Source organism: Triturus cristatus, chromosome 4_1, assembly GCF_964204655.1.
Source record: "Triturus cristatus chromosome 4_1, aTriCri1.1, whole genome shotgun sequence".
Classification (NCBI taxonomy): domain Eukaryota; kingdom Metazoa; phylum Chordata; class Amphibia; order Caudata; family Salamandridae; genus Triturus; species Triturus cristatus.
The window spans coordinates 978696176-978709557 of record NC_140585.1 but is presented as its reverse complement, the minus strand read 5'-3'; the positions used below and the strand labels follow the sequence as shown (position 1 = coordinate 978709557).

The window sequence follows — 13382 nt, the reverse complement described above, 5'->3', positions numbered from 1 at the left end:
ACCTCGCTGGGTCCTGCGCGTGTATCAACAACAAGGCTGCTGCCACAGCTTCCGATGAGCCAGACGAAAAGTCGAGCCGCCAGTAAGGTAGTGCAAGGTGGCAGGCCTGGGGAACAGGGCCCGCGTCTCAGGATGTTACCCCTTCCGGCTAGCTACATATGGCATTGCTCTGGGAGGAGCTGGGGCAGAGCCGGGCTATCCAGCCATCGCGTTCCTGGCCCACACTGCCTGAGCGCGTATGGGCGACCGAAACCAACAGGGCAATCTTCAGCATTGCGCCGCCACTGTAAACAAATGTAGTCTGGTCACCAGTGCCTGCCAGTCAGTCCACCTCAGCACACGGGGGGCAGCAGTCCAGGATCGCTTATTCAGCGCTACAGTGCCAGTCCCCTTTAATCAGGAGGCCTGGTTTGGCAAACAGGAGTAACACTGGGCATTTATAAAGTGCTCCACATACGCTGATATTTTACAGGAGGCAAAGCGCTTGATATGCGCTGGTTGTCTAAGTCTGGTAGAAAGTGCCCACACTTCAGGTTTTGGGGCAAAAGTGAAGTGCTCCATCTGCGCTGTGTCTTCCTAATCACCTAGGAAATGAGGCGCAATCTTACAGAAAAGCCAGGAGCAGCCCACAGCGTTCACTGCGCGCTGAGCTCCTGAGACGGCACTTGGGGGCACACAAGCAGGGAAACAGTAGTAGTCCCTCCTGCAGCCCGCAGACAGAAGGCCACACAACAAAGCAGGCAGTCAAAATGGCAGTTCCTCTTGGCAGCACATTAGTCCCCAGGCAAGGTGCAGCATGTAAAGCCAGCAGTGTCTGGTCCCACATATCCACGCAGTGTCTAAAATCATGTGGTCAGAGCCCCCGTACTTATACTCAAAATGTCTTTGACATGGAGCTAACATCAAAAGAACTTTAGGAGTGTGCAGCATCCCCACTCAATAACAGCTTTAGCTCCAGACATCAGTAGGGGGTAAGGGAACCCTTTGTGTGCAGGCAGGGCCTAGCCTATACAAATGTAAGTGCACCCCACTTCCCTCTCTCCCAGCCCAGGAAGACCATTTAGTATGCAGATCAATGCAGATGCAACCCTGTTACACCCAACACTTCTTGTGTGATGGTTGTCTGGAAAGTATGCACAAAGCCCAGTTGTCACTCTATCCTAGATGTGGATTGGAGTCAGGCTGCAAAGCACAAAGAGTCATAAGCACATAGGAATGCTCACTTTCTGGCATTTCTCCAATAGTAATGAAAAATCCACTTAAACCACTCAGCAGGATTTATCACTACTATTCCAAACATACCAAACATGAAAACGCTACTCCTTCCAGATCAGAAATTGCCACTGAAAAACATATCAGGGAATTCCCAATCCAAACCTATGAGAGGAGCAGCACTCACGGTGGAAAACCAAATAGGCTGTTTGTTACTACCAGGACATGTCACACAATGAAGGCACATGTCCTACCTTTTACCTACACAGCGTCCTGCCGATAGGGATACCTAGGGCCTACCTCAGGGGTAACTTATATGTAGTAAAATATGAGTTTCAGGCTTGGCAAGTACTTTAAATGCCAAGTCAATGTGGAAGTAAACTGCACACACAGGCCCTGCAGTGGTACAGGCTTGACATAGGTTTGAAAGGCTACATATGTGGGTGTTGCAAGCAGCGCTGCAGGCCCACTAGTAGCATTTAATATACAGGACCTGGATATATGGGATACCACTGTACAAGGGACTTACATGTAAATTAAATATGTCAAACAGGTACAAGCCAATCATACTATGTTTAAAAGAGAGAGCACATGCACTTTAGCACTGAATACCAGTGGTAAAGTGTCCAGATACCTAAAGCCAACAAAAAGAAGTCAGACAAAATACACGAGCAAGGCAAAAGATTTGGGGATAACCCTGCAAAAAGAGCCAGGTCCAACACACATGCATTTTTTCCAGGCAATACCTGGACGAAAGTGAGTCAAATCTGTTCAGCAATGGCAATGCAGTGCTGTAAAACCGGATGCAAGTACAGTTTCCAATTGGTATTGTCCATAGGAAACTTGCATTTGGGGGCAAAAACCGACCTGAGACCATGCGATAACAGTGATTCCTAGGCAGATTGTACACATAATTATCCGTTACAATTTAGAATGAGACCTTTAGTGATCCACGATTTTACCAAGAAATCATAACTCGCTCCACACAATCAAGCATTCAGGTGCTGTCTCAGTCCTAAGGCTCAGCTCAGTCCATTTGAGCTTTTAAACATTTATAGTCAGTGGTTTAAAAGGAAAAAGATAAGTGCAGGTACTCACAAAATTGAGCTATGACCGAGGGGGTGTGGTGAGGAGGCGGGTTTAGGGTTAGAGCAAGGGGTGGGGCTACTGGGAAACATTTACTGTGAATCAAGATTTTCATGGCGTGAGTAATAACAGAATCTTTTCTGCAGTCTGTGGTTGCTGCAGTTAATGTTACATCTCTGAAGTCATAGGGACTGTGAAAAATCCAAGCATCACACAAAAAAATAAGTGTATTCAGCATGAAAGTGGTAATGGTGTGTTATATAACTGTTCTTGCATGGTGTAGTAGCGCACTGTCATTTAGACAATGCACATTTTCCATTGACATGACCACTAAATTTGCAAAGACATGCAGATTTGCTACTAAAGCTAACAAGCGGACCAAGGATAATGTTAGAATCGAGTTCCAGCCAGTGGGGTAGCCAGTGTGTCATGGTCTTGAGTGCAAGGAAGGAAACTGACCCCAGCTCCTGTTTGATCTGTGAAATACAGCAATAATCTGGGTTCAATAGGCCCCCAGGCGTTTGTTCCTCTGCACCTATGGAAGCTGGGCTGCTCGTTTCAGAAAATATTTATTTTTGTACATCATCACCCACTAAGTATCATGCTTTTTTTTTAGTCTAATGAATTATTCCATGACACTTCAGAATTACGAAAGAACTACTTTATTTCCCCTTTCTTACTTCTAATTATGAAACATTTGTACAATTAATTGGCAGTTTTTTATGTTTTGTTGTGTTAGTAAGAAATTACATCCTACCGACTTTAAAAAATCCTGCAGTCAGAGAAAAATAGTAAACATCAAAATCCATGCTAAAAGAATAAGGAGCAATTTGTCAGAGTGTCAGAACCTCTGTGACAAGAGAAAAAACAAGCATTTGCAATGCAATAGGTCTCGCATTACTGAAAGTTTGAGCTATTGGTGTTGCAGATAATAATGCAACGCCAATAGCTCAAACTTTCAGTAATGCGAGACCTAAAATAAAAACAATGTGTCCTTGTGTAACGTAACTGGTGCTCATGTAAGCACTCCAATACCTTCAAGTCGAGTTTGCGCTGTATAATAAAAAAAGAAAGAAAGAAAAAGCACTTCAGAGTTCAATAGTGCATGCCCTTCCTACTAATATAAAACATTCTTATAAATAATTTATAAAACAGCTCTACCCTGTTGAATGATTCTATTAAAATCAAATCCCTGTGCGCAGCTGGCTAACCTCAGGGCCCTATTTTTCTAGGAACTGCAAACCATTTGCTCAAGCCCCATGACAAATGCGGAGCTTCATTTTGCTCTAAAGCGAGTAAACAGAGCTTGCTAAATCTGTTGTAAAATGCGTAGCCTCATATGATGAATCGAATGGAAGTGGCAGGCCGTATAATGACATCTATGGTCTTCAATTTAGCCCAGCTCGAGTTTTATAAGAAAGGTGATGTCTCACGGCCTTCGTCTACAGTCCATGGTGTACTCAGACACAGGCGCTCAATGCCCATTGGGCTCAAAGGGCTTCAGCCCCCCCACCCCCCCGTCGTGTGTGTCAGTCCGGCTGAGACAGCTTCCAGGGCACACACACAGTCGCATCCGAGTACTTCACAGGTATTTAAAAGACCATTTGCTTTTCACCCCTTCTTAGAGCCCCTGCATCTCCACTCTGCATATATCAGCCCCCCCCCTGAAACCTTTAGTAGCCCCCCCCCCCCCGAAATTTGGCTCTAGTTGCGCCTCTGCTCTGACATACACAACAGCTTACAGAGTGCATCCCTGTGAAAGCCTGAGAGTGGAATGGAGAAACAGCCGCTGCTGAAGGTGCCGGAGAGGTCGAGCAGGGTAGTCTTTGAAGCTAAAAAAACACTACAACTTATTAAAGCATCATTCTTCACAGCTGATGTACTTGTGGAGCATTCCATGTTAGTTATATACATTTGTGTATGTAAATTCACTAGATTTATTTTCCCACAGCTCTCAATTGTTCCTGGTCCATGCTCAAGTACCTGATACTGGCAGGTTTTTGCCTTTGAATTTTGGTAATTAGAGCTTGACCACAGGCACCTGAATGCAAAGAAAAAAATCCCGGCTCCTGGCGCAGACTGACAGTGCGAAGAAGTACGGGGCTCGGGGCGCATGCGCTCTTCTTGACACTATCATCCTGGAGACGGGAGGAAGGTCTATCATGCCCAGGTTTCCAGTCACCTCCTCCCACCTGTCATGGAAGAGGATTGAGACACTGTGGCTAAAGCAGGCGCCATCTTGGAAGGGTGTAGATTCTAATTAGTCTTCCTAGATGTGAGGATAAGAGCAATTATTTTCTCTTGCTTTCTCCTGTATTTGAGCGCTATTTTAGTGTGACATATAAATAAACAGTAACAAAATATCCAACACTACACAAAATCAAAAAAAATGCCGCCCCCATGTTTAATTTGATGTTATATGGCCTAAGAACACTCTCCTAAAATAAAAACGCGTGTATAGAACAAAAGAAAGGCGTGGCTGCCATGCTTAAAGATAAAGCTTGCGTGCCACGTTGTGATGAAATGTTGGCACAGTAAACCAGGTTGACATCCAAAAGCGAAAAAAGGCTAAAGGAAGCCCAAAACCAACAAAACATCTTACCAAAAGAAGCACAACTGCCAAAACATCCAAAATTGCAAAAAAAAAAAGGCTACAAAAAATAAAAGCAACGGGGCAGGAGGCGACAGTAACAACTGTGGCATTAAGAGGTGGTGTGAGGAAGAATTCTGTATTTAAACGGGCACTGAAGTTGAACACAGACAAACAGTAACAGAGTAGGAAACCAAGAAAAAAAGAATCCCATAAAGAACAGATAAAGAACCATAGCGGAATGGAAAAGTACTACGTCCCTGCTCCTGGGAGGAACAGAAGAGGGAAAGGAGGAACAAAGAGGCGGACTGACCACTAGCAAGCAAGGATTTTTAGAGGACACTGACATAGACAAATGAAAAGTAACGGTATTAAGGGGGATGGATTTGAAGCCAACAGACTGATTACAGCATGTCTCGAAGAGACAGCACATGCGCAGTCTAGCGCGGTCTAGCTCGACCTAAAAACAAAAGTTGAAAGCATCTTTTTGCTCTTTCACCTTCTTAACTCTGGCACGGTTATTTAGAGGATCTCCCTGCATTTCTAACGCCTGAGTTGCTTCTTGGGGATTAACAGCTCAACAGAAATCTGAAAAAAAGCAAAAAACAAAATACACCTGAGAATAACACAAGAGATTGTGCTCACAGAGCACCACCATTGGCCTCGATGAAAGTGATGAGTCAAACTTACATTTCTTATCCCTTGAAGATCTCTGCAGCAGGCGCTGAATGGGTGGAGGTTTCAGCAGCTGCAGGCCTCATTGATGCTACATAGATGAGGTGCCCAGCTACAGGAATCTGATCCTTGCGTTCTGAGTCCCGCAGGGCAGTGGATGGAGGAATCCGGGGCCTGGGTCCCCGGCTGGCACTGGAGGGAACCTTGCTCAGTAGCTGCTGGTCCCGGCATAGACCCTCGTGGACGTTCTTTGCTGCTGTATGGCAAAGAAGGAAGGGGAAGCCATAGAAAACTACATTTTCAAAGGGCTTCCCTTCCTTTTCACCACACAGCGATCTAGGGTGGTGATGTCACAAGTTTTCTGACAACAGCGTTTTCGTCACTGCCAGGCAGTCAGTACAGGCACTCTACTTGGGCACAGAGCAGCGCCGGTACTGAAGGGGGAAGAAAAAGAAGTGGGGGTAATCTGTACCGGTAATTTACTGCCCATTTAAAGCGCTGTTTATAGCAATCTTTCGACAGCTGAAAATCTTCAGGCTTATCACACGATCCTTTCCCTACTGCTATATAGAAATGGCTACTAGTCTTTCATGTTTGCGCTGAACTGATGGGAACATTAATTAACGTGTCGATGGATCAAGGTTTGGTTCATCCAGAGGTACAAAATGCAGTGGTCACCTCCCTCCTAGAAAAAACTCCACATCAGACCCTTCTAATGCATGCAATTTATAGATTGATTTGTAAGTTGTCCATTCCTGACTAACCACTGGAGGGAGCTGTGATTATTCAAATTCAAGATCACCTTGGAAATAAGGCCCCATTTGGAATCTATCAGTCTTGGGAGGAGTAATAGAGTTAGTTTAGACAAGGATCCTTGGAGACATCTCATTACAAGCACAGTGAAATGGTATTTGGGGGCACGTTTACTGGCCGGTGGCAGACAGGTGGAGCAGGACGTATTTCTTGAAAAAAGTGAGGGTGTGCCCTTCCCATAGCACACCAGAAAACAAAGATGGTGTAGGACTAAGAGGCAGGCCATGAGAAGAGGACACCATTCCTGATGCTGCCAGAGCAGGTACCGAATGGTGATTCATCTAAGGTGGAGCGAGAAGTAAGCTCAATTGAGGGTCCACTGCCAGAGCTGGCCCTGAAAGCCCAGGTTGTTGGAGCTCAACCCCATGGCTTCCTCCCCCACTTCAGTGCACTAGATGTGTGGGTGTAGTGATGGCTTTGCAATGATACATTAAGAGAATGTACAGTTACATATCGCAAGTAATCAGAGTGTTCATTTCCGCAGGTCTGGTAGGGTTGTAGGCATAGTGACTGTGTTTTTGCCTTCATAACAGCATCATCCTTGCTAAATTAAAAGCAGGGGAGTAGCTTGGTAAGTAAGATTGGGGGGGTGTAAGCTTCCGATTTCCCAACAATAATGCTGGTTAAAATACATTATACGAGAAGCAGAGCAGGAGGGGAGCCTTAAGGAGCAGTAGGAAGGGAGTGAAGTGTGTATTGTGATGATTACTTATAACTCACTATGTTGTGAAATAACCATTTTTAAGATCTTTAAAAGAGAGGTAGAGTGCGTGTGCTCGTGTTTTTGTGTACATGTGTATGTAGAAATCTCAAGTGAAATCCACCGAACACCAACATACTGGACTTAAAGCACCTGTACCCAACATTTTACCTCAGAATAGAGGTATTAGGTGGTGTAACACTCCAAACACGCCGCCCCGAAGCTACAACCCTGAATTAAAGATATTGGGATTTTAAATTTAGCACTTAACTACATCCGTTCATTTCTTATGGACACTCCTCAAGGCAGCACTTTCCGTTCTTTTCAATCGACAGCCACTCCAGGGTAGAGCTGTGAGCCGTGCGGTAATCCAGCATGCTTCTGCTTCAATCCACCCTTTGCGCTCTAGTTCCTAAACTATTCAGTTGACATTCAGTTAATTTTTTAAGTTAACTGTTTGTCTAATCCACCCTCTTTCCTCCCTTTGTTCACAGTGTTCTAGAGCAAAAGAAATGCACAGGGAAGACTTAACATTTAGTCCATTGAAGACAGAACTTCAAGTAGTTGGAAAACCAGAGCTTAAAATATATCATATCTTGCCACTGTCCTAAGAACCACACTGCATCCTGTTCAATTTCACACTTTCCTTGGCTGAATGGCCGTGACAACAGTATAAGCCATGTTTTCCATCTCGTCCTTCGACAGATATCTTACCCTACCTGTGTTGCACTCAGAAGGCAATGACAACTATGAATTTGGTAGCCTATGGTGATGAAATATATCTGAGAACATCTTTAGGACTGAGGAGATGATTATGGAACTAAGAGGAGACTTCAAGGGACACTAGTAATGCAGAAGAAACACCTTCCTTCAATAAAGACGTACAGCCAAATGAAGGTACTCTGCATAGTCCATTGTGCTTTGAGTGATAACTCATTCAATCAAAAATAGAGAATTATTGGCTTACACACCCTGTTTATTACATCAAGTCTTGATCATCTGGTATTGCAGCTGCATGTTCACTCAGCAGCTGCAGATTCTTTTTTTCCTCTAAAACTATCAATTCAGGAAACGCAGCACTATTTTAACACTTACTGTATAATAAAAATATATAACACTAAAAAAAACAAAGGTTACAGGGACGTTATAGTTAGGCTCAGAGTTCATTCGTACAAAAACATAGAAATTCAGCAGTTATAGTTACCTGAGCAAACTATAACATACGCCCCTGCGATGCACTGCTTAAGACCTCACATATATCACTCATGACATGGTCAGTGACATCACTGATGACATCTCAAATGACATCACTGTTGACATCATCCAGTGATTGTGAGTGTTTTCTAAATGTTTCTGAGTGTTAATCATATATACTAAGGTATCACAAAAGTTAAATTAGTTTACTTTGTGTACTACTAATGAGTGATTCAATTTTAAAACAGATTATGTGAGTGTCTATGTAACTCACTATTTCCATGTGTGAGTGGGTGTGTGTGGCTATATGGATGAATAAGTGTGTGAGTGAGTAGCTGTATGGGTGAGTAAGTGGCTGTGTGAGTGTCTGTATGGATGGATTAGTGAGTGGGTGGGTGGGTAAGTGGGTAATTAAGTGGTGTATGGATGAGTGAGTGGGTATGTGAGAGACTGTATAGATGAGTATGTGGTTGTGTGTCTTTTTGTATAGGTGGCCGAGTAGCCGTGTCAGTGACTGTAAGAGTGAGAGTGAGTGGCTATTTGAGTGGTTGTATGGGTGAGTGAGTGGGTGTGAAAGTGGTTGTAAATGATGAATGAGAGGGTGCATGAGTGGTTGTATGGGTGAGTAAGCGGGTGTGTGAGTAGCTATAAATGGTGAATGCGAGAGTGTGTGAGAGGCTGTATGGGTGAGTGTGCAGGCGCATGAGTGGCTGTAAGGGTGAGTGTGAGGATACATGAGTGGCTATATTGGTATGTAAGTGAGTGTATGGGTGAGTGAGTGAGTGAGTGGGTGTGAGAGGGGCTGTATTGGAGACTATGCAGTTGTCTCAGTGACTGCTTTGGTGACTGAGTACATCTGTATCTGTATGAATAAGTGAGGAGGTGTGTGAGTATCAGCATGGGTGAGTGGCTGGCTGTGTGAGTGCCTGTGTGAGTGAGTGAGTGTGTATGTGTGTGTGTGTGTGTGTGTGTGTGTGTGGCTCTATATATGAGTGAGTGGATGCATGAGTATTTGTATTGGTTTGTGAATGGATATGTGTGTTGGTGTGTGAATGGGTGTATGAGATATGGCGTGGGGGTGTGAGTGGTTCTGTGGATAATGTTATGAGTGATGTAATTTGAGATGTCATCAGTGATGCCAGTGACCATATCATGAGTGATGTAATATGTGAGGTCACAAGCAGTGCATTGTGAGTGCGGCAATTATAGTTAGCTCAGGTAACTATAACAGCTGAATTTCTATGGTTGTGTATTTATGAATTCTGAGCCTAATTATAACGTCTATATAACCTTTGGGTTTTTTCAGTGAATTTCTAAGGTTTTTCAGTTCTATTTCCTAACTACAACGTCCCTGTAACCTTTAGTTTTTTCATTGCATTTCTACTTGTTTTAATGTTATTTCATACCTGTAACCTTTGAGAGAGAGTGTGTGAGTGAGTGCATGAGTGTCTCCCTGAGTGTGTGAGTGGCAATGTGTGTGTATGAGTGGGACTGTGAGTGGGTGCATGAGTGGCTGAGTGGGTGTCTGAGTTGGTGTGTGAGCGTCTGAGTTGTTCTCTGAGTGGGTGCATGAGTGCTGGAGTGGGTTCTGCTTGTTTTTTGCCTTTTTTCTGCTCACTTTTGACTTTATTTTGCCACTTTCAGCTCGTTGCTGACCTTTATTTTTGGGATGATCTCGCAGAGTTTTACTTCACAGAATTCTGTGGAGTTACCAAAAAACGCCACATTCCACAGAGTTCCGTGAGCAGGCTGAGTATTGCTCCGCCACCCCTAATTAAGTCCCCTTGGATGCCGAGAGCAGTTAGGGGCCTAGAATCCCTCCTGCTACCACCAGTAAGCCCCCCACAGCTGGGTTGCTGAGACATCATCGGAGGCCCGCCTCCTTTCTCAACCACTCTGCAACGTGCCTCCTGGGGCACTACCGGTTGTGGGATGAAGTCCCTTTTGTTGCTGTGGGCGATTGAGGTCCTCTTTCTGTTTTTTACTGATCTCTATTTTTCCTGTTTCTGCTAATTTCGGGTCTCTATTTTGCCTCTTTCTGCTAATTTCCGATCTCTATTTTTCCTCTTTCTGCTTGTTTCTGACCTTTATTTTGCCTCTTTCTGCTTGTTCCTGATCTTTATTTTGCTCTTTCTGACCTTTATTTTTCCTTGAGCTGCTCGTTTCTGTTGTTTATTTTGCCTCTGTCTCCTGTGGGAGCTCACATTGCAGCCCCTGTCTGTGGGTGCAAAATTTTGTCTGTTTCCCTGGCCGCTTGACAAGGGGCAGGGAAACACCCAAAAACTCCACTCTCAGCAAACAGGAGTTGTTTCACAGCTCTTGCTTGATGAGAGCGGAGTTCTTGTTTGCTGTGACTTGGTGGGAGCTGTCGAAGCGTCCATCAAGTCAGAGCAAACACCTGTGTCCCGGGGGTGGCCACCCTGGGACATAAAGGGAGCCGGCCCTGAGGGGTGGCAGGCCCTAGGGTCATTTATGGCTCTAGGAGCGGGGGTCGCATGAGCCTCTTCCTTTGATCTGCATGTGCTAGTCCCGGGGAAGTGGTGGTCCCTGGGCCCGAGGGGGCAGTCCGCACGCCCCCGTTCCTTTTATATTTAGCCTCACAGAGGTGGCGATCCACGGGGCATCTACAAAGCCCAGGACGGAGGTCTGTGCGGCCTCCCTCCTTTTATAAGAATAAAGCCATGGGGAGCTGGTGGTCCCTGGGGCTCAAAAGCCCTTAGGAGGTGGGCCTGTGCGACACCGGGGCTCATTTCAAACACAAGCACGGGAGACCATGCTTGTTTTTTTTTTCAATTTTGCAGTGAATCCGCAGATCCACTTGCGAATATGCGGTAAAATTGAAAAAAAAAATCTTAATACCCAGCAGAGTCCCTGTGGGACCCCACCACCACATCTAGAGGATCAGGGTATTCCTACCTTGCCCCCTTTTCTTTATTTTAAATGTTTTTTGTGTGACTCAGCTCAAGTCGAGTCCCAAGATGGCTGCCAACACTTCCTGGTTGAAGTGTTGACAGTCAATCAGATTATAGCACTGGGACGGTCGGATCCGCGTCCCTAGATACCTATATTTTTTGGTCTTTAATATCTCTAAATGTACTAAACGGGTCCACACCAAATCACAAGAAGCTTGCTTTCTGGACAAAGAGCTAGCTGTCTGCCAAATTTGGTGTCATTTCGTCCAGTGGTTCGGCCTGTAGTTGTGTTCAAAAAATAAAAAATCCCCATAGACATTGCATGGGGAAAATACGTTTTGGGACCTACCCTTTTTCTCAGCTCCCAGAACCTTTCAATACAGCAGCTGAACAGACTAAAGTATATATTTTGAAATTTTTGTGAAGATTCGTCAAGAGGCGCCAAAGTTATTGGCAAAACAAAAAACGCTCTTCCCATGGAAACTTTAGCCCTAACTATAAGATTTTATTCACACTATCAGTGGTTATCTGGAAAATATTGTATCGATACAACGCTCCTGTATCGATGATAAACATGCCTAGTTAATATTTATTCCAATGTGCACAAACTTATATCATTCATACTTCACATAGCTCACTTGATAGACACCCCACAAAATCAAAAAGACAGTGCCTTGCACCCACATAGAACCAGTAAGACACTAATCAGGAGGCACTCATTATGTCTAATGGTGTGGGAGAAGGTGGGGTACTGTCTGTATGCGAGGCATTTTACGCCTGTGTGAGCAAATTAATATTTGATGTTCTGAAGCCCATCCTTGCTAGCCCCAAGTCGATTGAAAAGCAACTCTCACTGATGGCGACAATATCAAGTAAAGGTCCAGATCTAGTATAACGAGGGAGACCTCTATTGTTTCAGACAACCAGGTATTGGTTCAGCAGCATGTGGGCAAAGCTCCCTCACTCCCCATAATTATTAAGGCCCCCCTACACAACGCCATTACATGCCCTAGGACTGGCATGTGGGCACCAGTTGATACTCAGAATGAATGTAGAGTGGGGGCAACAGACCGCACAGACATTATACGGTGTGATCAGTCCTCCGGCATAAAATATCTCATCTAATCGCAACCAGTCCATTTACGCTCCCTCCGGAGTAAAGGTGTGCATGACTGTTTGAATTTACCCCTTGACAGTACCCCATATATCTTGATATTAATGGGTGTGCCATCACTGCCTGAAGCCTCACATGAAGACTGTCAAAATCTTATCAATAAAGTAGTACATTGGTGTACTAGGAACGCAGGTTGTCACCCAGTAATTATAGAAAACATTATTATGGCATGTAGAGTTTGATTGATTGGCCACACAACAAAATCTCTGGAGGGAGACTGTAGTCTTAAATTTCAAACATCTTAGGTGTGTACGCTCCGAGTTCACTCGTTTGAGGAATGGGAGATCTGATTATGGCAGCATAATGGCTAAGATTATTTTACCCTCCCTCATCAGGCTTTATTTCTAACACCTGGCCATGTCTCATCCAGCACATGCAGAATAATTCTTCCCCTTTAGAGCCCATTAGCCACATAAATTGATTCAAAGTTTTATCCGGTTTTACAGATATCAATTGACGCTTTGTCCCACCTTTTACAGAAGGAAAACAGGGAGTAGTGGCAAGGATAGATTTGTTAACTAATGTCCCACAGGTTTTGAACCCGGAGTTGTGGGACGGGGAAGGGGTATTCTTGCCCTCATTCACAAACCCGGCATTTTTGACGGTGAGGGAGCAAGCAAATCCGGAAAGTATGAACATCTAATTTAGAATACCTTTGTGGAATATAGCTGACATCCATACAAAGTTGAGCAACAAGGACTGGCTGAGTTACATGTTGTCCCTTCTATATCAGGAAGGGCTAAGGACAGCATAGCAGTGCTCATAACAGTTAAAAAAAAAAACACATATGTGGTATTCGTGGTATCAACTGCTTACAATTTCTAGCTTGGGTACTGTTGATTTATTATTTATAAACTTCTACTATAACATCTATGACCAGGGTAATTTTTAAGTGGATAATGATCTACGAAAAGAAATTTGTAAGTTTCAGCAATGAGATAGCCGCTGTGTATTCTATGGGTGGATGATTATATTTGTAATTTATGTAAATATAGTGGCCAACGTGTCTGTGGACTGGAAGACAAT

At 44.3% G+C, this 13382-nt stretch overlaps 1 protein-coding gene across 3 annotated transcripts in view; it reads right to left on the bottom strand.

Annotated features, from left to right (window-relative positions):
• The window catches only part of ANKS1B (ankyrin repeat and sterile alpha motif domain containing 1B), a 511172-nt gene that overhangs the window by 427374 nt on the left and 70416 nt on the right, over nucleotides 1-13382 (bottom strand). The gene's annotated exons all lie outside the window — the stretch shown is intronic.